General features: G+C 44.3%; 1 non-coding gene across 1 annotated transcript; it reads left to right on the plus strand.

The window, feature by feature from the left end:
* Nucleotides 1-290: 290 nt before the first annotated feature.
* Nucleotides 291-409, plus strand: LOC145416839 (5S ribosomal RNA). The gene has a single exon (XR_013900361.1). It is a non-coding gene; the product is annotated as a 5S ribosomal RNA (ribosomal RNA).
* The last annotated feature ends 279 nt before the right edge of the window (nt 410-688 follow it).

Consider the following 688-nt stretch of genomic DNA (forward strand, 5'->3'; position numbering starts at 1 on the left):
GTTGTGAGTTAAAGATATTAAACTTTGTGAATGGGTGTTTAATTGTGAATGAACTGTGAAGTGTTAAGTCATTTGCATATGAATGGATGGGATTATGGGTGAAAGATAAGAAATCATTAATATGAATTAGACAAAGGGTTGGAGACAGAACTGATCCTTGTGGCACGCCGGCGTTAATTGAGTGAAAATAGGAATATACTTCGTAACAGCCAACAGTGGTAGATAACTGAGTCTGGTTAGTGAGCACCCGGGATCGAAACCATCATGCTTGGGTAGGCTTCTTTCCACTTTGAAACGGCCATGCCACGTTGAGTACACCGCTTCCCGTCTGATCAGCGAAGTTAAGCAACATTGGGTCTGGTTAGTACTTGGATGGGTGACCACCTGGGAACACCAGATGCTGTTGGCATCCCTACGTGTCAAGTGGGGTTGGTGGAGGATTAGTGCCCCTCCCTGTAAAACAATTAACTCTAAGCCCTTGACCACCCCGTTTGGGATACATGGCGTCTGGCAATGGATGGATGGATGGAACTTTTATCTTATGTCGCTCAGGTACGAGGGAATCAGAGGAACAAAAGACATTAGTCCAGAGCAAAGGAGTTTGGTTAGCAGGGAACAGTGTTACACTGTGTCAAAAGCTTTAGAAATATCAAAGGCTACTGCATGTGTTTCTCCATGTTGGTCAGTT

The sequence above is a fragment of the Coenobita brevimanus genome, chromosome 107, assembly GCF_032717465.1.
Source record: "Coenobita brevimanus isolate Jiangsu-jjx chromosome 107, ASM3271746v2, whole genome shotgun sequence".
In the NCBI taxonomy this organism is placed as follows: Eukaryota; Metazoa; Arthropoda; class Malacostraca; order Decapoda; family Coenobitidae; genus Coenobita; species Coenobita brevimanus.